The sequence below is a fragment of the Triturus cristatus genome, chromosome 3_1, assembly GCF_964204655.1.
Source record: "Triturus cristatus chromosome 3_1, aTriCri1.1, whole genome shotgun sequence".
Lineage (NCBI taxonomy): Eukaryota > Metazoa > Chordata > Amphibia > Caudata > Salamandridae > Triturus > Triturus cristatus.
Genome location: NC_140583.1, coordinates 101,376,311 through 101,400,708, shown reverse-complemented (window position 1 = coordinate 101,400,708; position 24,398 = coordinate 101,376,311). Strand labels below are relative to the sequence as shown.

The 24,398-nt window shown below is 46.7% G+C and overlaps 1 pseudogene; it reads right to left on the bottom strand.

The window, feature by feature from the left end:
* Positions 1-23,225: 23,225 nt before the first annotated feature.
* LOC146859758 (microtubule-associated protein 1 light chain 3 gamma pseudogene) lies at positions 23,226-23,610 on the bottom strand (annotated as a pseudogene).
* Between the last annotated feature and the right edge of the window lie 788 nt (positions 23,611-24,398).

The following is a 24,398-nucleotide window of genomic DNA, read 5'->3' as shown; positions in this document are numbered from 1 at the left end:
TGCACGGGGACGGAACGTGCCGGTGGAAGCCCTGTAAAAAAACTGAAAAAAAGCGTTAGATGAGAAACATAGACAAGATTGCTTACCTAAGACCCGCAAACAGCATCATACATACCGGGCAAAGCACTCCATGCACGACGCTGCACGGGGATGGCACGAACCGGGAAAGCCCTGTAAAAAAACAGATAAAAAACGTTAGATGAGAAACATAGACAAGATGGCTTACCTAAGACCCGCAAACAGCATCATACACACCAGGCAAAGCACTCCATGCACGACGCTGCACGGGGACGGCACGGACCGGGGAAGCCCTGTAAAAAAACTGAAATAAAGCGTTAGATGAGAAACATAGACAAGATGACTTACCCAAGACCCGCAAACAGCATCATACATACCCGGCAAACCACTCCATGCATGATGATACACGGGGACAACACGGTCCGGGGAAGCCCTGTAAAAAAACAGAAAAAAAGCGTTAGATGAGAAACATAGACAAGATGGCTTACCTAAGACCCGCAAACAGCATCATACATACCCGGCAAACCACTCCATGCATGACGATGCACAGGGACGGCACGGTCCGGGGAAGCCCTGTAAAAAAACACAGAAAAAAAGTGTTAGATGAGAAACATAGACAAGATGGCTTACCTAAGACCCGCAGACAGCATCATACATACCGGGCAAAGCACTCCATGCACGACGCTGCACAGGGACGGCACGGACCGGGTAAGCCCTGTAAAAAAACTGAAAAAAAGCATTAGATGAGAAACATAGCCAAGATGGCTTACCTAAGACCCGCAAACAGCATCATACGTACCGGGCAAAGCACCCCATGCACGACGCTGCACGGGGACGGCACGGACCGGGAAAGCCCTGTAAAAAAACAGAAAAAAGCATTAGATGAGAAACATAGACAAGATGGCTTACCTAAGACCCGCAAACAGCATTATACATACTGGGCAAAGCACTCCATGCACGACACTGCACAGGGACGGCACGGACGGGGGAAGCCCTGTAAAAAAACAGAAAAAACGCGTTAGATGAGAAACATAGACAAGAAGGCTTACCTAAGACCCGCAAACAGCATCATACATACCGGGCAAAGCACTCCATGCACGACACTGCATGGGGATGGCACGGACCGGGGAAGCCCTGTAAAAAAACAGAAAAAAAACGTTAGATGAGAAACATAGACAAGATGGCTTACCAAAGACCCGCAAACAGCATCATACATACCAGGCAAAGCACTCCATGCATGACGCTGCACGGGGACGGCACGGACCGGGGAAGCCCTGTAAAAAAACAGAAAAAAGAGTTAGATGAGAAACATAGACAAGATGGCTTACCTAAGACCCGCAACCAGCATCATACATACCGGGCAAAGCACTCCATGCACGACGCTGCACGGGGAAGGCACGGACCGGGGAAGCCCTGTAAAAAAACTGAAAAAAAGCGTTAGATGAGAAACATAGACAAGATGGCTTACCTAAGACCCGCAAACAGCATCATACATACCGGGCAAAGCACTCCATGCACGACGCTACACGGGGACGGCACGGACCGGGGAAGCCCTGTAAAAAAACTGAAAAAAAAGCATTAGATGAGAAACATAGACAAGATGGCTTACCTAAGACCCACAAACAGCATCATACAACCGGGCAAAGCACTCTATGCACGACGCTGCACGGGGACGGCACGAACCGGGGAAGCCCTGTAAAAAACAGAAAAAAACAGTTAGATGAGAAACAGACAAGATGGCTTACCTAAGACCCGCAAACAGCATCATACATACCGGGCAAAGCACTCCATGCACGACGATGCACGGGGACGACACGGTCCGGGGAAGCCCTGTAAAAAAATAGAAAAAAAGCGTTAGGTGAGAAACATAGACAAGATGGCTTACCTAAGACCCGCAAACAGCATCATACACACCGGGCAAAGCACTCAATGCACGACGCTGCACGGGGACGGCACGGACCGGGGAAGCCCTGTAAAAAAACAAAAATAAAGCGTTAGATGAGAAACATAGACAAGATGGCTTACCTAAGGCTCGCAAACAGCATCATACATACCCGGCAAAGCACTCCATGCACGACGATGCACGGGGACGACACGGTCCTGGGAAGCCCTGTAAAAAAAATGAAAAAAAGCGTTAGATGAGAAACATAGACACGATGGCTTATCTAAGACCCGCAAACAGCATCATACATACCGGGCAAAGCACTCCATGCACGACGCTGCACGGGGGACGGCACGGACCGGGGAAGCCCTGTAAAAAAACAGAAAAAAAGCGTTAGATGAGAAAGATAGACAAGATGGCTTACCTAAGACCCGCAAACAGCATCATACATACCGGGCAAAGCACTCCATGCACGATGCTGCACGGCGACGACATGGGCCGGGGAAGACCTGTAAAAAAATAGAAAAAAAGCGTTAGATGAGAAAGATAGACAAGATGGCTTACCTAAAACTCGCAAACAGCATCATACATACCGGGCAAAGCACTCCATGCACGACGCTGCACGGGGACAACACGGTCCGGGGAAGCCCTGTAAAAAAACAGAAAAAAAAACGTTATATGAGAAACATAGACAAGATGGCTTACCTAAGACCCGCAAACAGCCTCATACATACCGGGCAAAGCACTCCATGCACGACGCTGCACGGGCCGGGGAAGACCTGTAAAAAAACAGAAAAAAAGCGTTAGATGAGAAAGATAGACAAGATGGCTTACCTAAGACCCGCAAACAGCATCATACATACCGGGCAAAGCACTCCATGCACGAATCTGCACGGGGACGACACCAGCCAGGGCAAACCTGTAAAATAAACAGAAAAAAGAGTTAGATGAGAAACATAGACAAGATGGCTTACCTAAGACCCGCAAACAGCATCATACATACCGGGCAAAGCACTCCATGCTCGACGCTGCACGGAGAGCACACTGGCCGGGGAAGAGCTGAAAAAGAAAAACGAAAACATTAGATGAGAGACATAGGCAAGACGGCTTACCTGAAACCCGCAACCAACAGCATACATACCGGGCAAAGCACTCCATGTACAACGCTACACGAATACGACAAAGGCCAGGGTAGACCTGTAACTTACCTTGAGATGACGCTACACACAATAAGAAAACAGTACAAGAAACACAAACAGCATTGATCAATGACAGTCATTTAGCAAAAGGGTAAATACATAAACAATAGACGCATAATGTTTACATGAAAAAATAATCAAAAACAACATAAAAATTAGACAAAGATAGCACTGCCCTGATCGTAGCAGCGTGCCGCCTACCGTTACATCTGGAAACCAGCAGAACATACCCACAACAGCAGATTCAATGAAAAACGTGCCCCACCCTGCCGTAACCAAATAAGGAATTCCCCACAAAATACACATAACAGCACTTAAGTCAAGAACCACGTCGATTAGCATCACACAAAAAGCATTAGTTATATAATTAAATAAACTCTGCAAATTAAAGAATGTACAAAGTAATGGAAAAAATACAAAAATAAGATCAGAATTAATCAAAACCTATAAAATAAATAAATAACAATAACTCTTACACTTACCTTAAAGAAGCTTGTACGACGGTGCACGGAGACGGAACGGGCCGGGGAAGACCTGTAAAAAAAAAGTAAAAAATTAGTTAGATGAGAAACATAGACAAGATGGCTTACCTAACACCCGCAAACAGCATCATACATACCGGGCAAAGCACTCCATGCACGACGCTGCACGCGGACAACACGGGCTGGGGAAGACCTGTAAAAAAAAACAGAAAAAAGAGTTAGATGAGAAACAAAGAAAAGATGGCTTACCTAACACCCGCAAACAGCAACATACATACCGGGCAAAGCACTCCATGCACGACGCTGCACAGGGATGAAACGAGCCTGGGCAAACCTGTAAAATAAATAGAAAAAAGAGTTAGTTGAGAAACATAGACAAGATGTCTTACCTAAGACCCGCAAACAGCATCATACATACCAGGCAAAGCACTCCATGCATGACGCTGCACGGGGACGGAATGTGCCGGGGAAGCCCTGTAAAAAAACAGAAAAAAAGCGTTAGATGAGAAACATAGACAAGATGGCTTACCTAAGAACCGCAAACACCATCATGAATACCGGGCAAAGCACTCCATGCACGACGCTGCACGGGGATGGCACGGACCGGGGAAGTCCTGTAAAAAAACAGAAAAAAATCGTTAGATGGGAAACAAAGACAAGTTGGCTTACCTAAGACCCGCAAACAGCATCATACATACCGGGCAAAGCACTCCATGCATGACGCTGCACGGGGACGGCACGGACCGGGGAAGCCCAGTAAAAAAACAGAAAAAAAGGGTTAGATGAGAAACATAGACCAGATGGCTTACCTAAGACCCGCAAACAGCATCATAGATACCGGGCAAAGCACTCCATGCACGACGCTACACGAGGACGGCACGGACCGGGGAAGCCCTGTATAAAAACAGAAAAAAAGCATTAGATGAGAAACATAGACAAAATGGCTTACCTAAGACCCACAAACAGCATCATACATACCGGGCAAAGCACTCCATGCACGACGCTGCACGGGGACGGAACGTGCCGGTGGAAGCCCTGTAAAAAAACAGAAAAAACGCGTTAGATGAGAAACATAGACAAGATTGCTTACCTAAGACCCGCAAACAGCATCATACATACCGGGCAAAGCACTCCATGCACGACGCTGCACGGGGACGGCACGAACCGGGGAAGCCCTGTAAAAAAATAGAAAAAAAGCGTTAGATGAGAAACATAGACAAGATGGCTTACCTAAGACCCGCAAACAGCATCATCCATACCGGGCAAAGCACTCCATGCACGATGCTACACGGGGACGGCACGGACCGGGGAAGCCCTGTAAAAAAACAGAAAAAAGCGTTAGATGAGAAACATAGACAAGATGGCTTACCTAAGGCCCGCAAACAGCATCATACATACTGGGCAAAGCACTCCATGCACGACGGTGCACGGGGATGGCACGGACCGGGGAAGCCCTGTACAAAAACAGAAAAAAAGCGTAAGATGAGAAACATAGACCAGATGGCTTACCTAAGACCCGCAAACAGCATCATACATACCAGGCAAAGCACTCCAAGCACGACGCTGCACGGGGACGGCACGGACCGGGGAAGCCCTGTAAAAAAACAGAAAAAAAGCGTTAGATGAGAAACATAGACAAGATGGCTTACCTAAGACCCGCAAACAGCATCATACGTACCTAGCAAAGCACTACATGCACGACGCTGCACGGGGACGGAACGTGCCGGGAAGCCCTGTAAAAAAACTGAAAAAAAGCATTAGATGAGAAACATAGACAAGATGGCTTACCTAAGACCCGCAAACAGCATCATACGTACCGGGCAAAGCACTCCATGCACGACGCTGCACGGGGACGGCACGGACCGGGAAAGCCCTGTAAAAAAACAGAAAAAAGCGTTAGATGAGTAACATAGACAAGATGGCTTACCTAAGACCCGCAAACAGCATCATACATACCGGGCAAAGCACTCCATGCACGACGCTGCACAGGGACGGCAGGGACAGGGGAAGCCCTGTAAAAAAACAGAAAAAAGCGTTAGTTGAGAAACATAGACAAGATGGCTTACCTAAGACCCGCAAACAGCATCATACATACCAGGCAAAGCACTCAATGCATGACGCTGCACGGGGACGGAATGTGCCGGTGAAGCCCTGTAAAAAAAACAGAAAAAAAGCGTTAGATGAGAAACATAGACAAGATGGCTTACCTAAGAACCGCAAACACCATCATACATACCGGGCAAAGCACTCCATGCACGACGCTGCACGGGGACGGCACGGACCGGGGAAGTCCTGTAAAAAAACAGAAAAAAAGCGTTAGATGAGAAACATAGACAAGATGGCTTACCTAAGACCCGCAAACAGCATCATACGTACCTAGCAAAGCACTACATGCACGACGCTGCACGGGGACGGAACGTGCCGGGAAGCCCTGTAAAAAAACTGAAAAAAAGCATTAGATGAGAAACATAGACAAGATGGCTTACCTAAGACCCGCAAACAGCATCATACGTACCGGGCAAAGCACTCCATGCACGACGCTGCACGGGGACGGCACGGACCGGGAAAGCCCTGTAAAAAAACAGAAAAAAGCGTTAGATGAGAAACATAGACAAGATGGCTTACCTAAGGCCCGCAAACAGCATCATACATACCGGGCAAAGCACTCCATGCACGACGCTGCACAGGGACGGCACGGACAGGGGAACCCTGTAAAAAAACAGAAAAAAGCGTTAGTTGAGAAACATAGACAAGATGGCTTACCTAAGACCCGCAAACAGCATCATACATACCAGGCAAAGCACTCAATGCATGACGCTGCACGGGGACGGAATGTGCCGGTGAAGCCCTGTAAAAAAAACAGAAAAAAAGCGTTAGATGAGAAACATAGACAAGATGGCTTACCTAAGAACCGCAAACACCATCATACATACCGGGCAAAGCACTCCATGCACGACGCTGCACGGGGACGGCACGGACCGGGGAAGTCCTGTAAAAAAACAGAAAAAAAGCGTTAGATGAGAAACATAGACAAGATGGCTTACCTAAGACCCGCACACAGCATCATACATACCAGGCAAAGCACTCCATGCATGACGCTGCACGGGGACGACACGGTCCGGGGAAGCCCTGTAAAAAAACTGAAAAAGAGCGTTAGATGAGAAACATAGACAAGGTGACTTACCTAAGACCCCCAAACAGCATCATACGTACCGGGCAAAGCACTCCATGCACGACGCTGCACGGGGACGGCACGGGCCGGGAAAGCCCTGTAAAAAAACAGAAAAAAGCGTTAGATGAGAAACATAGACAAGATGGCTTACCTAAGACCCTCAAACAGCATCATACATACCGGGCAAAGCACTCCATGCACAACGCTGCATGGGGACGGCACGGACCGGGGAAGCCCTGTACAAAAACAGAAAAAAAGCATTAGATGAGAAACATAGACAAGATGGCTTACCTAAGACCCGCAAACAGCATTATACATACCGGGCAAAGCACTCCATGCACGACGCTGCACAGGGACGGCACGGACAGGGGAAGCCCTGTAAAAAAACAGAAAAAAGAGTTAGTTGAGAAACATAGACAAGATGGCTTACCTAAGACCCGCAAACAGCATCATACATACCAGGCAAAGCACTCCATGCATGACGCTGCACGGGGACGGAATGTGCCGGGGAAGCCCTGAAAAAAAAAACAGAAAAAAAGCGTTAGATGAGAAACATAGACAAGATGGCTTACCTAAAAACCGCAAACACCATCATACATACCGGGCAAAGCACTCCATGAACGACGCTGCACGGGGACGGCACGGACCGGGGAAGTCCTGTAAAAAAACAGAAAAAAGAGTTAGATGAGAAACATAGACAAGATGGCTTACCTAAGACCCGCAAACAGCATCATACATACCGGGCAAAGCACTCCATGCACGACGCTGCACAGGGATGGCACGGACCGGGGAAGCCCTGTAAAAAAACTGAAAAAAGCGTTAGATGAGAAACATGGACAAGATGGCTTACCTAAGACCAGCAAACAGCATCATACATACCGGGCAAAGCACTCCATGCACGACGCTACACGGGGACGGCACGGACCGGGGAAGCCCTGTAAAAAAACAGAAAAAAAGCGTTAGATGAGAAACATAGACAAGATGGCTTCCCTAAGACCCGCAAACAGCATCATACATACCGGGCAAAGCACTCCATGCACAACGCTGCACGGGGACGGAACGTGCCGGTGGAAGCCCTGTAAAAAAACTGAAAAAAAGCGTTAGATGAGAAACATAGACAAGATTGCTTACCTAAGACCCGCAAACAGCATCATACATACCGGGCAAAGCACTCCATGCACGACGCTGCACGGGGATGGCACGAACCGGGAAAGCCCTGTAAAAAAACAGATAAAAAACGTTAGATGAGAAACATAGACAAGATGGCTTACCTAAGACCCGCAAACAGCATCATACACACCAGGCAAAGCACTCCATGCACGACGCTGCACGGGGACGGCACGGACCGGGGAAGCCCTGTAAAAAAACTGAAATAAAGCGTTAGATGAGAAACATAGACAAGATGACTTACCCAAGACCCGCAAACAGCATCATACATACCCGGCAAACCACTCCATGCATGATGATACACGGGGACAACACGGTCCGGGGAAGCCCTGTAAAAAAACAGAAAAAAAGCGTTAGATGAGAAACATAGACAAGATGGCTTACCTAAGACCCGCAAACAGCATCATACATACCCGGCAAACCACTCCATGCATGACGATGCACAGGGACGGCACGGTCCGGGGAAGCCCTGTAAAAAAACACAGAAAAAAAGTGTTAGATGAGAAACATAGACAAGATGGCTTACCTAAGACCCGCAGACAGCATCATACATACCGGGCAAAGCACTCCATGCACGACGCTGCACAGGGACGGCACGGACCGGGTAAGCCCTGTAAAAAAACTGAAAAAAAGCATTAGATGAGAAACATAGCCAAGATGGCTTACCTAAGACCCGCAAACAGCATCATACGTACCGGGCAAAGCACCCCATGCACGACGCTGCACGGGGACGGCACGGACCGGGAAAGCCCTGTAAAAAAACAGAAAAAAGCATTAGATGAGAAACATAGACAAGATGGCTTACCTAAGACCCGCAAACAGCATTATACATACTGGGCAAAGCACTCCATGCACGACACTGCACAGGGACGGCACGGACGGGGGAAGCCCTGTAAAAAAACAGAAAAAACGCGTTAGATGAGAAACATAGACAAGAAGGCTTACCTAAGACCCGCAAACAGCATCATACATACCGGGCAAAGCACTCCATGCACGACACTGCATGGGGATGGCACGGACCGGGGAAGCCCTGTAAAAAAACAGAAAAAACGCGTTAGATGAGAAACATAGACAAGATGGCTTACCAAAGACCCGCAAACAGCATCATACATACCAGGCAAAGCACTCCATGCATGACGCTGCACGGGGACGGCACGGACCGGGGAAGCCCTGTAAAAAAACAGAAAAAAGAGTTAGATGAGAAACATAGACAAGATTGCTTACCTAAGACCCGCAACCAGCATCATACATACCGGGCAAAGCACTCCATGCACGACGCTGCACGGGGAAGGCACGGACCGGGGAAGCCCTGTAAAAAAACTGAAAAAAAGCGTTAGATGAGAAACATAGACAAGATGGCTTACCTAAGACCCGCAAACAGCATCATACATACCGGGCAAAGCACTCCATGCACGACGCTACACGGGGACGGCACGGACCGGGGAAGCCCTGTAAAAAAACTGAAAAAAAAGCATTAGATGAGAAACATAGACAAGATGGCTTACCTAAGACCCACAAACAGCATCATACAACCGGGCAAAGCACTCTATGCACGACGCTGCACGGGGACGGCACGAACCGGGGAAGCCCTGTAAAAAACAGAAAAAAACAGTTAGATGAGAAACAGACAAGATGGCTTACCTAAGACCCGCAAACAGCATCATACATACCGGGCAAAGCACTCCATGCACGACGATGCACGGGGACGACACGGTCCGGGGAAGCCCTGTAAAAAAATAGAAAAAAAGCGTTAGGTGAGAAACATAGACAAGATGGCTTACCTAAGACCCGCAAACAGCATCATACACACCGGGCAAAGCACTCAATGCACGACGCTGCACGGGGACGGCACGGACCGGGGAAGCCCTGTAAAAAAACAAAAATAAAGCGTTAGATGAGAAACATAGACAAGATGGCTTACCTAAGGCTCGCAAACAGCATCATACATACCCGGCAAAGCACTCCATGCACGACGATGCACGGGGACGACACGGTCCTGGGAAGCCCTGTAAAAAAAATGAAAAAAAGCGTTAGATGAGAAACATAGACACGATGGCTTATCTAAGACCCGCAAACAGCATCATACATACCGGGCAAAGCACTCCATGCACGACGCTGCACGGGGGACGGCACGGACCGGGGAAGCCCTGTAAAAAAACAGAAAAAAAGCGTAAGATGAGAAACATGGACAAGATGGCTTACCTAAGACCCGCAAACAGCATCATACATACCAGGCAAAGCACTCCATGCACGACGCTGCACGGGGACGGCACGGACCGGGGAAGCCCTGTAAAAAAACAGAAAAAAAGCGTTAGATGAGAAACATAGACAAGATGGCTTACCTAAGACCCGCAAACAGCATCATACGTACCGGGCAAAGCACTACATGCACGACGCTGCACGGGGACAGAACGTGCCAGGGAAGCCCTGTAAAAAAACTGAAAAAAAGCGTTAGATGAGAAACATAGACAAGATGGCTTTCCTAAGACCCAAAAACATCATCATATATACCAGGCAAAGCACTCCATGCACGACGCTGCACGGGGTCGACACGGTCCGGGGAAGCCATGTAAAAAAACAGAAAAAAAGCGTTAGATGAGAAACATAGACAAGATGGCTTACCTTAGACCCGCAAACAGCATCATACGTACCGGGCAAAGCACTCCATGCACGACGCTGCACGGGGACGGCACGGACCGGGGAAGCCCTGTAAAAAAACAGAAAAAAGCGTTAGATGAGAAACATAGACAAGATGGCTTACCTAAGACCCGCAAACAGCATCATACATACCGGGCAAAGCACTCCATGCACAACGCTGCACGGGGACGGCACGGACCGGGGAAGCCCTGTACAAAAACAGAAAAAAAGCATTAGATGAGAAACATAGACAAGATGGCTTACCTAAGACCCGCAAACAGCATTATACATACCGGGCAAAGCACTATATGCACGACGCTGCACAGGGAAGGCACGGACAGGGGAAGCCCTGTAAAAAAACAGAAAAAAAGCGTTAGATGAGAAACATAGACAAGAAGGCGTACCTAAGACCCGCAAACAGCATCATACATACCGGGCAAAGCACTCCATGCACGACGCTGCACGGGGATGGCACGGACCGGGGAAGCCCTGTAAAAAAACAGAAAAAAAACATTAGATGAGAAACATAGACCAGATTGCTTACCAAAGACCCGCAAACAGCATCATACATACCAGGCAAAGCACTCCATGCACGACGCTGCACCGGGACGGCACGGACCGGGAAAGCCCTGTAAAAAAACAGAAAAAAAGCGATAGATGAGAAACATAGACAAGATGGCTTACCTAAGACCCGCAAACAGCATCATACATACCGGGCAAAGCACTCCATGCTCAACGCTGCACGGGGCAGCACGGACCAGGGAAGTCTTGTAAAAAAACAGAAAAAAAGCGTTAGATGAGAAACATAGATAAGATGGCTTACCTAAGACCCGCAAACAGCATCATACATACCGGGCAAAGCACTCCATGCAGGACGCTACACGGGGACGGCACGGACCGGGGAAGCCCTGTAAAAAAAACAGAAAAAAAGCGTTAGATGAGAAACATAGACAAGATGGCTTACCTAAGACTCGCAAACAGCATCATACATACCGGGCAAAGCACTCCATGCACGACGCTGCACGGGGACGACACGGACCGGGGAAGCCCTGTAAAAAACCAGAAAAAAAGCGTTAGATGAGAAACATAGACAAGATGGCTTACCTAAGACCCACAAACAGCATCATACATACCGGGCAAAGCACTCCATGCACGACGCTGCACGGTGACGGCACGGACCGGGGAAGCCCTGTAAAATAACTGAAAAAAAAGCGTTAGATGAAAAACATAGACAAGATGGCTTACCTAAGACCCGCAAACAGCATCATACATACCGGGCAAAGCACTCGATGCCCGACGCTGCACGGGGATGGCACGGACATGGGAAGCCCTGTAAAAAAGACAGAAAAAAGCGTTAGATGAGAAACATAGCCAAGATGGCTTACCTAAGACCCGCAAACAGCATCATACATACCAGGCAAAGCACTCCATGCACGACACTGCACGGGGACGGCACGGACTGGGGAAGCCCTGTAAAAAAACTGAAAAAATGCGTTAGATGAGAAACATAGACAAGATGGCCTACCTAAGACCCGCAAACAGCATCATACATACTGGGCAAAGCACTCCATGCACGACGCTGCACGGGGACGGCACGGACCGGGGAAGCCCTGTAAAAAAACAGAAAAAGAGCTTTAGATGAGAAACATAGCCAAGATGGCTTACCTAAGACCCGCAAACAGCATCATACATACCGGGCAAAGCACTCCATGCATGACGCTGCACAGGGACGGCACGGACATAGGAAGCCCTGTAAAAAAACAGAAATAAAGCGTTAGATGAGAAACATAGACAAGATGGCTTACCTAAGACCCGCAAACAGCATCCTAAATGCCCGGCAAAGCACTCCATGCACGACAATGCACGGGGACGACACGGTCCTGGGAAGCCCTGTAAAAAAACTGAAAAAAAGCGTTAGATGAGAAACATAGACACGATGGCTTATCTAAGACCCGCAAACAGCATCATACATACCGGGCAAAGCCCTCCATGCACGACGCTGCACGGGGACGGCACGGACCGGGGAAGCCCTGTAAAAAAACAGAAAAAAAGCGTAAGATGAGAAACATAGACAAGATGGCTTACCTAAGACCCGCAAACAGCATCATACATACCAGGCAAAGCACTCCATGCACAACGCTGCACGGGGACGGCAAGGACCGGGGAAGCCCTGTCAAAAAAACTGAAAGAAAGCGTTAGATGAGAAACATAGACAAGATGGCTTACCTAAGACCCGCAAACAGCAGCATACATACCGGGCAAAGCACTCCATGCACGATGCTGCACGGGGAGGGCACGGGCCGGGGAAGCCCTGTAAAAAAACAGAAAAAAGCGTTAGATGAGAAACATAGACAAGATGGCTTACCTAAGACCCGCAAACAGCATCATACGTACCGGGCAAAGCACTCCATGCACGACGCTGCACGGGGACGGCACGGACCGGGGAAGCCCTGTAAAAAAACAGAAAAAAGCGTTAGATGAGAAACATAGACAAGATGGCTTACCTAAGACCCGCAAACAGCATCATACATACCGGGCAAAGCACTCCATGCACAACGCTGCACGGGGACGGCACGGACCGGGGAAGCCCTGTACAAAAACAGAAAAAAAGCATTAGATGAGAAACATAGACAAGATGGCTTACCCAAGACCCGCAAACAGCATTATACATACCGGGCAAAGCACTCCATGCACGACGCTGCACAGGGACGGAACGGACAGGGGAAGCCCTGTAAAAAAACAGAAAAAAGCATTAGATGAGAAACATAGACAAGATGGCTTACTTAAGACCCGCAAACAGCATCATACATACCGGGCAAAGCACTCCATGCACAACGCTGCACGGGGACGGCACGGACCGGGGAAGCCCTGTACAAAAACAGAAAAAAAGCATTAGATGAGAAACATAGACAAGATGGCTTACCTAAGACCCGCAAACAGCATTATACATACCGGGCAAAGCACTCCATGCACGACGCTGCACAGGGACGGCACGGACAGGGGAAGCCCTGTAAAAAAACAGAAAAAAAGTGTTAGATGAGAAACATAGAAGAGAAGGCTTAGCTAAGACCCGCAAACAGCATCATACATACCGGGCAAAGCACTCCATGCACGACGCTGCACGGGGATGGCACGGACCGGGGAAGCCCTGTAAAAAAACAGAAAAAAACGTTAGATGAGAAACATAGACAAGATGGCTTACCAAAGACCCGCAAACAGCATCATACATACCAGGCAAAGCACTCCATGCACGACGCTGCACGGGGACGGCACGGACCGGGGAAGCCCTGTAAAAAAACAGAAAAAAGAGTTAGATGAGAAACATAGACAAGATGGCTTACCTAAGACCCGCAAACAGCATCATACATACCGGGCAAAGCACTCCATGCACGACGCTGCACGGGGACGGCACAGACCGGGGAAGCCCTGTAAAAAAACAGAAAAAAAGCGTTAGATGAGAAACATAGACAAGATGGCTTACCTAAGACCCGCAAACAGCATCATACATACCGGGCAAAGCACTCCATGCACGACGCTGCACGGGGACGACACGGACCGGGGAAGCCCTGTAAAAAACCAGAAAAAAAGCGTTAGATGAGAAACATAGACAAGATGGCTTACCTAAGACCCACAAACAGCATCATACATACCGGGCAAAGCACTCCATGCACGACGCTGCACGGTGACGGCACGGACCGGGGAAGCCCTGTAAAATAACTGAAAAAAAAGCGTTAGATGAAAAACATAGACAAGATGGCTTACCTAAGACCCGCAAACAGCATCATACATACCGGGCAAAGCACTCGATGCCCGACGCTGCACGGGGATGGCACGGACATGGGAAGCCCTGTAAAAAAGACAGAAAAAAGCGTTAGATGAGAAACATAGCCAAGATGGCTTACCTAAGACCCGCAAACAGCATTATACATACCAGGCAAAGCACTCCATGCACGACACTGCACGGGGACGGCACGGACTGGGGAAGCCCTGTAAAAAAACTGAAAAAATGCGTTAGATGAGAAACATAGACAAGATGGCCTACCTAAGACCCGCAAACAGCATCATACATACTGGGCAAAGCACTCCATGCACGACGCTGCACGGGGACGGCACGGACCGGGGAAGCCCTGTAAAAAAACAGAAAAAGAGCTTTAGATGAGAAACATAGCCAATATGGCTTACCTAAGACCCGCAAACAGCATCATACATACCGGGCAAAGCACTCCATGCATGACGCTGCACAGGGACGGCACGGACATAGGAAGCCCTGTAAAAAAACAGAAATAAAGCGTTAGATGAGAAACATAGACAAGATGGCTTACCTAAGACCCGCAAACAGCATCATACATGCCCGGCAAAGCACTCCATGCACGACAATGCACGGGGACGACACGGTCCTGGGAAGCCCTGTAAAAAAACTGAAAAAAAGCGTTAGATGAGAAACATAGACACGATGGCTTATCTAAGACCCGCAAACAGCATCATACATACCGGGCAAAGCCCTCCATGCACGACGCTGCACGGGGACGGCACGGACCGGGGAAGCCATGTAAAAAAACTGAAAAAAAGCGTAAGATGAGAAACATAGACAAGATGGCTTACCTAAGACCCGCAAACAGCATCATACATACCAGGCAAAGCACTCCATGCACAACGCTGCACGGGGACGGCACGGACCGGGGAAGCCCTGTCAAAAAAACTGAAAGAAAGCGTTAGATGAGAAACATAGACAAGATGGCTTACCTAAGACCCGCAAACAGCAGCATACATACCGGGCAAAGCACTCCATGCACGATGCTGCACGGGGAGGGCACGGGCCGGGGAAGCCCTGTAAAAAAACTGAAAAAAAGCGTTAGATGAGAAACATAGACAAGATGGCTTACCTAAGACCCGTAAACAGCATCATACGTACCGGGCAAAGCACTCCATGCACGACGCTGCACAGGGACAGCACGGACCGGGGAAGCCCTGTAAAAAAACAGAAAAAAGCGTTAGATGAGAAACATAGACAAGATGGCTTACCTAAGACCCGCAAACAGCATCATACATACCGGGCAAAGCACTCCATGCACAACGCTGCACGGGGACGGCACGGACCGGGGAAGCCCTGTACAAAAACAGAAAAAAAGCATTAGATGAGAAACATAGACAAGATGGCTTACCTAAGACCCGCAAACAGCATTATACATACCGGGCAAAGCACTCCATGCACGACGCTGCACAGGGACGGCACGGACAGGGGAAGCCCTGTAAAAAAATAGAAAAAAGCGTTAGATAAGAAACATAGACAAGATGGCTTACCTAAGACCCGCAAACAGCATCATACATACCGGGCAAAGCACTCCATGCACAACGCTGCACGGGGACGGCACGGACCAGGGAAGCCCTGTACAAAAACAGAAAAAAAGCATTCGATGAGAAACATAGACAAGATGGCTTACCTAAGACCCGCAAACAGCATTATACATACCGGGCAAAGCACTCCATGCACGACGCTGCACAGGGACGGCACGGACAGGGGAAGCCCTGTAAAAAAACAGAAAAAAAGCGTTAGATGAGAAACATAGAAGAGAAGGCTTAGCTAAGACCCGCAAACAGCATCATACATACCGGGCAAAGCACTCCATGCACGACGCTGCACGGGGATGGCACGGACCGGGGAAGCCCTGTAAAAAAACAGAAAAAAAACGTTAGATGAGAAACATAGACAAGATGGCTTACCAAAGACCCGCAAACAGCATCATACATACCAGGCAAAGCACTCCATGCACGACGCTGCACGGGGACGGCACGGACCGGGGAAGCCCTGTAAAAAAACAGAAAAAAGAGTTAGATGAGAAACATAGACAAGATGGCTTACCTAAGACCCGCAAACAGCATCATACATACCGGGCAAAGCACTCCATGCACGACGCTGCACGGGGACGGCACGGACCGGGGAAGCCCTGTAAAAAAACAGAAAAAAAGCGTTAGATGAGAAACATAGACAAGATGGCTTACCTAAGACCCGCAAACAGCATCATACATACCGGGCAAAGCACTCCATGCACGACGCTGCACGGGGCGGCACGGACCGGGGAAGTCCTGTAAAAAAACAGAAAAAAAGCGTTAGATGAGAAACATAGATAAGATGGCTTACCTAAGACCCGCAAACAGCATCATACATACCGGGCAAAGCACTCCATGCAGGACGCTACTCGGGGACGGCACGGACCGGGGAAGCCCTGTAAGAAAAACAGAAAAAAAGCGTTAGATGAGAAACATAGATAAGATGGCTTACCTAAGACCCGCAAACAGCATCATACATACCGGGCAAAGCACTCCATGCACGACGCTGCACGGGGACGGCACGGACTGGGGAAGTCCTGTAAAAAAACTGAAAAAAAAGCGTTAGATGAGAAACATAGACAAGATGGCTTACCTAAGACCCGCAAACAGCATCATACATACCGGGCAAAGCACTCGATGCACGACGCTGCACGGGGATGGCACGGACCTGGGAAGCCCTATAAAAAAACAGAAAAAAAGCGTTAGATGAGAAACATAGCCAAGATGGCTTACCTAAGACCCGCAAACAGCATCATACATACCAGGCAAAGCACTCCATGCACGACGCTGCACGGGGACGGCACGGACCGGGGAAGCCCTGTAAAAAAACTGAAAAAATGCGTTAGATGAGAAACATAGACAAGATGGCTTACCTAAGACCCGCAAACAGCATCATACATACTGGGCAAAGGACACCATGCACGATGCTGCACGGGAACGGCACGGACCGGGGAAGCCCTGTAAAAAAACAGAAAAAGAGCTTTAGATGAGAAACATAGCCAAGATGGCTTACCTAAGACCCGCAAACAGCATCATACATACTGGGCAAAGCACTCCATACATGACGCTGCACGGGGACGGCACGGACCGGGGAAGCCCTGTAAAAAAACAGAAAACAAGCGTTAGATGAGAAACATAGACAAGATGGCTTACCTAAGACCCGCAAACAGCATCATACATACCGGGCAAAGCACTCCATGCACGACGCTGCACGGGGACGGTACGGACCGGGGAAGCCCTGTAAAAAAACTGAAAAAAAGCGTTAGATGAGAAACATGGACAAGAAGGCTTACCTAAGACCCGCAAACAGCATCATACATACCAGGCAATGCACTCCATGCACGACGCTGCACGGGGACGGCACGGACCGGGGAAGCCCTGTAAAAAAACTGAAAAAAAGCGTTAGATGAGAAACATAGACAAGATGGCTTACCTAAGACCCGCAAACAGCATCATACATACTGGGCAAAGCACTCCATGCACGACGCTGCACGGGGACGGCACGGACCGGGGAAGCCCTGTAAAAAAACTGAAAACAAGCGTTAGATGAGAAACATAGACAAGATGGCTTACCTAAGACCCGCAAACAGCATCATACATACCGGGCAAAGCGCTCCATGCACGACGCTGCACGGGGACGGCACGGACCGGGGAAGCCCTGTAAAAAATACTGAAAACAAGCCGGGGAATTATAAAACAAGCAAACAACAAATGAAAATAAACAAACATCGCTTACCTTAGAGCTTTGGAAAGCGCTCTGCACATTCCAGCAACAGACACGAAAATAAACCTGAGAACGTCCATGAAAAAAAAAAAAAAAAAAACACGCCCACCAGTGAATAAGAGAAAGAGGCGAAAAAACACGCCCCAGAATCTGAAAAAGATGGGGCTTGTTTGGAGAGTTAAAGCTCTTCTCCAATGGCTGACCAGCATTTAAGAGGCCAGCCAATGGAAAAGAGGGGAGAAGAGGGGCGGGTTCAAGCCCCAATTCTGAAAAACATTAAATCTCGCGAGCGAGATTGCGCAAGCGCAGCCTTCGCTAGCCGAGACCTAAAAAGGTAGGGGGAAAGAGGGCATCCTTCACGTACTCCTCTCCCTAAATCAAAGAATGGGGAAACCAAGCCATTGGTGCATACATCTGCACGAGGGTTGGAATAGAGAAGAGAAATCAAAGATGTAAATTTAGGGCCAAAACCAAACCATTTGAGGGTATAAAACAAATAAGTCCACTCGACTCTATCAAACGCCTTTTCGGCATCTAGTGCTATTGCCACAAGGGATTGTTTTAGATGGGAAGATTTAGATAAAACGTTAAAAAGGAGTCTTGTATTATCAGTTATTAATCTACCCTTGACGAATCCAGATTGTTCTTTTCCCAATAAATCAGGTAAGTAGGAATCTAATCGTATGGCTAATGCTTTGGAAAAGATTTTATAGTCAATGTTAACCAAGGATATAGGCCTGTAATTTTTACAATATTTAGAGTCTTTACGGGCCATATTATCAAGGAACGGTGATAACATTATCGGCGCTTAACGGCAGGAAACTGGGCTTCTATGGGAATTCACAAGAGCATATTATCAAGCCCATTATTGCCGCTTTAGCGGCAGTTTTCTGCCGCTAAAGCGGCGATCATTTTAACGCCCTGCTTGATAATATGCCCCTACCTTCTTTGGGGACGAGGCAGATATGTGCTTCTGAGAAAGAACCCGAGGAGCCACCTAATGTGCTGAAGGAATTTATTGGGGAATGTAATTTGGGCATTACGAGTTTAGAGAAGTGTTGATAAAATTCTACAGTGAAACCATCTGGTCCCAGTGCTTTGTCTTTTTTAAGGTGTTGAAGAGCTTTTAATAGTTCTTGGTGCGTTAGATCTAACTCCAGGGAGGATAAGTCCAGCAGAGTGTGTTGAGGTTTTTGGATATTAGAGAAAAAGTGCAGTAGGGAGTAATCAGAGGGTTGTGTTTCGGAAGCGTATAGTGATTTGTAAAAGAGAGAGAATTCATTCAAAATGTCAGTATCTTTAAATTTTAAATCTAATTGATCATCATAGATAGATTCAATATTTAGCTTGTTGTGTTTAACTTTTAAAGTATTTTCCGTGCTTTATTTTTGCCCCCCTTAAAATTTTGCGCTGGACAAATATAATGAGTCATCCTCCGTTGACTTCTTGTTAAATTGCATTTTGGCATTTATGACAGCTGTGAGACAGTCCTTCGAGTGTGAAGTGTAATAGGAGTGCTCCAGTCTTTTAATATCCTGAAGGAGATCTTTAGTGATTTTACGGGAAATTTGTCATTTCTTTGCGACAAAGCCGATTATGAAATCTCTCGCTGAGGCTTTGAATGCATCCCATAAAGTTGAGAAGGGCATGGAATGGGTCAGATTCATCTAAAAAAACTCGTCGAAGAAGGTAGTGAAGGAAGCAGTAAACTTTGGATCTAAGAGGAAGGCATTATTAAAACACCACCTTCTGGGACCTGTAACTTTAGGTAGAATGTCAAGGCCAATTGAGACGGGGGCATGATCTGGCAATAAAATGGGCCCAATCTCTGCATTTGTAAGAGTTTGTGAAATGGTATGAGAGACAAATATATAATCAATTCTTGATTGGGTTTGAAGGGATGGGGAATAAAAAGTGTACTCTCTAGTGGTCGGATTACAAAGACGCCAAGCATCCAAGAGTTTATGCTGAGTGATAGCATGAACAAAAGACTTATGGGGTTTGTTGGGAATGAAGGAGACTCTAGAATTCCTGTCAATAAACGGGTCAAAAGTCTGATTACAATCTGATTACAATCGCCAGCTAAAATGAAATTGTCTTCCATGCAGTGAGTGATTTGCTTAGCCAATGTGGGCCAAAAAGAGGGTCACCACATGTAGGGGCATAAACATTTAGGAGAAACTGGAACACCCTTCAAAGACAATTTAACATTCAGCCATCTGCCATCAACATCTGATTCTTGGGACACAAGTGAAACCGAAATGGATTTACGGCAAAGTATCATTACTCCGTTTCGTTTGCCATCACCTGGGGAGAAGAAAACTTCCCCCACCCAACTTTTTTTTAACTTTAATGATTCAACATCCGAGAGGTGAGTTTCTTGCAAGAATACAATATCAGCATCTAACTTGGCTAAGTGGGTCAGGATTCATTGCCTTTTGGTTGGGAGAATTTAATCCCTTAACGTTCCATGTGATCAGTTTTAATGACATAAGTAATTAAAAACAAATTATACTAAAAATGTGAAACAGAAGTCCAATTCATTATAACAGCAATATAGAATGTGAAAAAAGGAAAGCAGGAGAGAAATGATTGATTCAATGTCAGAGTAAAGAAAAACAGACAGATCAAATAGCCAAAGTGAAGAATGGGAATCGAATACAAGAATAAGAAAAAGGAAAGAACAGGTAGATAGGTAATAAGAGAGCGAAGAAATAGAAATATTAACAGTTATAATGACAGAAATAGTGATAGATATGGAAAGATAAGAAGAAGTGAAAAAACAAGAGACACCGGCCAAAGAAAAAATGCAAACGAACAAAGCAAGACAAAAAACAAAAGACACAACGAATAACGTACCTAAAAAAATGCAGGAAGATAACATACCTACAAAAAGAAGACTCAGGGATACACGGGAGGGGTGATGGAACCACATGGAATAGGCGACCCATCCGGGGTCAGACGAACGGAGGATCGAGGAGAAACCACGATACAGGGGAAAAAATCTGTGAAGACGACAAATAATAAGGATTAGGATAAGCATTAGAACCTACAATTGGAACATATATTGGATCAATCAATAACAGGAATACCAACAATAACATTGAACAACTTGACATAAAGTGAAACTTTGTGAGAACAGCAAGAATGTCAAGAACTATAGAAAAGCATTTCTTAAATGACGGGATACTATGAAAAAGAAAACAGAATCTGAAGAACCTGTGAAGGAAATGACATTCAATCAAGTGTAAGTGTTTAATAAAGAAGAGGGCCCAGAGGAATCCATAACAACTGTTTTGCAAGAGTTTATGAAGCTTTGTAGACGTGTCGGATCTTCGTACGTCATAGTTCTGTTGTTATACGTAACTTTGAAAAGACACGGATGAAAAAGGCCATATCGGGCTCCCAAGGAACGTAGATCAGCTCTCATGTTGAGGAAAGCCTTACGTCTATTAGCAGTAGCTTTAGCATAGTCTTGTGTGAGAAATAAAGACGATCCTGACCATGTAAATCTTGGGGAAGCTTTGACCGCTGAGAGCACTTTCAACAAGTCTGTATATTCCAAGAAGTATAAGATGACTCCTCTTGGTCTCTGTGAGGGACTAGCGTGAGATGGAGCACGCCATAGCCTGTGAGCTCGTTGAATGTTGAGTTGAGTTCCTTCTGGCATGTGAAGTAATTTAGGGAGAAATGATTTAAAGAAAGTGAGCAAGTCTGAACCTTCAAGTTCTTCGGCCAGGCCGTAGATGCGCAAGTTGTTCCGTCTGTTGCGATTTTCGAGATCCTCAACCTGTTTCTGAAGTGTAGAGACCTGAGAATGTAGTTGAGAAACACTTACACAAGTCTCTTTTAAGGAAGAAACGGTATTCTCTACTGCAGAGATCCTAGTGTCTAGTTGAGACCAATTATCCATTATGATTTGTAGCTTGGTGTTAGTCTCTTCCATAAAGGGTCGAAGGGCCCTAATCTCCTCAAGCAATGATTCCATAGATACAGGCGAGACTGACTTAGGAGGTGAAGGAGGGTCTTTTTTAAGACGTTCAGTAACGGATTTCCCAGGAGTTCCAGAGGAAGGATCCATAGTTGTTTTCAAGTGCTGAGGCATGGATAATAGAGAGTTTTCAAACTTGGAAAATTTGGTGAAAAGTTTTGAATTTTTTATAAAAACATGCTTCTTGGATGGAGAGGGACGGATTACCTTTGTTCTGCCCATATAACGCTGACCGAACACTCCTTCTTCCAGTCAGCAGTATGAAAATGGGCTTGCTGAAAATCACAAAATGGCCGCCAAACACATTCTTCACAAATCCTTCAGTAACCTTTTGAATGTAATACATAACATCGTACCCCAATGTACTGAAGAGAAATCATGCAATTTCAGAAGCTGGGATACGCTGGGTGCATCAGAAAACAATCAGTATAAGTATTAGTTAAACACTTTGTGCTTACTTCCAGTCAGCAGTATGAAAGTGGAGAAAAGTATTCTCTGTGAGGGCTTGCTGGAAGTCGCAAAATGGCCGCCAAACACATTCTGCGCAATTCTTCCAGTAATCTTTTAACAGCACTCTATAACCTCATACCCCAGTGTAATGAAGAGGAATCATGCAACATCCAGATGCTGGGGTATACTGGGTACATCAAAAAATAACTTGTAGAAAATTCAGCTCCGAATTTATGATATCCGCGATCGCGGTATAAATTCATAATGGCTGCCGCAAAAATACGCGACCAATAGGGAGCTAAGTTTTCAAAATAAAACTACTTGCTGGTGATGAATGAGGGCACCGAGGGTCTCATAACGATCCTCTGATCTTCATCTGCCCGCAGCTGTTCTCCATGAGTCACGGCTCGATCTGGAAGCGTGGTTTCTCCGAGACTCACCGAAGAGCTTCACCCGTGCGGGGCCATCTCTGCTGGGCGCCAAGTCACGCCCCTCCCCCCCAACAAGTAGTTCTCAAAGACTTTATTCAAACTCCTGTTCAATAACAGCTTATAAAACAAACAAAGTATTTTGGTTTGGTAGCAAGTGTTAACAATCCTCAAAGGTGTGCATTTGATAAAACCTGCTTTAATGTTAGACATCCTGTATTAGTGAGTGGCAGTCTGTCTGTTTCCACTAGTCACTGGTCAGATTGCAGCCAAATATCTCCTGTGATGCATAGGTCATGTACGGGAAGCCATCTTTATCCTTGTGATCCTGTTACACTTCTAACATTGTCATTGACATAAGGTCTTGTTCACCATAAGGTAAAAAGCCTGTGTTTTGGATAACGCCATTCAGCATCAAACAATGGTCTTAAATTTCGTCATCGGCAGCTCTTTGGGAACAAGAAATTTCCTTTTGTCAAAAGGCAAGTACTTTTCCCTTTGATAGCGTTCCACGACCACTGGCACTTTAAACAGAAAGTTTCTGTTTATATCACCCATCTCACTTCCCGAGTTGCTAAACACTACCACTGTTTAAATGGGATTGGGTTTTAGTTTCTCTGCAGACTTTCCATTCCCTTCCTCAACAGGTTTATGGTGTTTCCTTCTGATCACTGCATTACACCACGCCAACTAGGCTTAATTGACAGTTAATTGGTGATTTTTCATGGAGGTGTGCGCATGTTTTTAAATGCAGTTTTCCGAAGGTGAATAGAAAACTATAAAATGCATTTTGTTTTCTTTTTATCCATGCCTTCACACTCATTGCCACTTTTTTATGGCGTTTAACTGCTGCATGTAAATGAAGACAGCCTAGAATCCCGGGCTATCTTCATTTACATGTAATTGCAGACCTATTCGCGCCCCTGGGGGGCGCACCCCACAATTTGAAGACCTCTGCTCTAGGCCATACTTTTCTGTCCTTAGAATCAAACATAGACTGCTTTTTCAATGATGTTGTAGATGAATGGTAGGTGAGTGAAGGGCCGGTAGTTGGCAAAGTCATCAGGGCCTAGTATGGCTTTTGTTAGAAATGGGAGGATATGACCAGTCTTGAGAGCTCCTGTGAAGATGCCTTGAGTAAAGGAGGCCTTGACAATGATAAGTAAGGATGATAGAGCATTCCTAGATTGAGCTTTGATGAAGGATCATTGTCAGAACCCCTTTCATAGGGCTACAGGGCAAACAGGAGCTACTGGGCCCAACTGTGGGGGTAAAGGTCTTTTACTCTTGATGTCCTGGGGCCCAACCTATCATGGGTCCCAGGTAACCGGGCCAAGTACTACCCCACTCAGTACTTGATTCTCAGTGGTTGCACGGGTTGAGCAGTCAAAGGCCTCCCAGGGAGTTATGAGCCTGTGTG